Source organism: Colobus angolensis, unplaced genomic scaffold, assembly GCF_000951035.1.
Source record: "Colobus angolensis palliatus isolate OR3802 unplaced genomic scaffold, Cang.pa_1.0 Scaffold44, whole genome shotgun sequence".
Taxonomy (NCBI): Eukaryota; Metazoa; Chordata; class Mammalia; order Primates; family Cercopithecidae; genus Colobus; species Colobus angolensis.
In genome coordinates this window covers 1,349,599-1,350,263 of record NW_012117821.1, presented here as the reverse complement: position 1 = coordinate 1,350,263, position 665 = coordinate 1,349,599, and positions in this window count along the sequence as shown.

Here is a 665-nt window from a genome sequence, read left to right as displayed (position 1 = left end):
CAGGATGGTCTCGATCTCCTGACCTCGTGATCCGCCCGTCTCGGCCTCCCAAAGTGCTGGGATTACAGGCTTGAGCCACCGCGCCTGGCCTGTACTGATAGATTTTTTAAAGTGGAGGGGGCCCTTGGTGAGAGAAGAATGCCAGCTGGTAGATGCCGAAATGGAATAGATGCAGGAAATGGCCATTTTGCAGCTGCTGGCCCTGGGTGACAGGGATTGGGGGGCACGCAGGGGGGTGGAGCACAGGCTGGCCGCATGGCCATGCAGTACCCGGATGGCATTCCCACATCTAAGGGAGGGAGAACTGGGCCTCAACCAGGCGGCCACATTCAGCATCACCTGCTGAGGGACAGATGACACCTGGAGGTGATCGACAGAGCATGTCCCAGTGCTGCTCTGGCCAAAAATGTCCAGCCCGCCTCGGGCCGGGAGGAAATGATCAGACACATCCAGAGCTCAGCCTGGGCCTGCGGAGCCTGTCCCCGTGGAGGGGCAAGAATGCCAAGGCTGGGGACGGCTCAGAGGGGCCCCGGGGAAGGCAGCAAAACATAACGAGTGCCTCCTGGTTGGATCCTGGGTTTTTCTTTTCTTTTCTTATTTATTTATTTTTTTTTGAGAAAGAGTCTCGCCGTGTCGCCGAGGCTGGAGTGCAGTGGCGCAACCTC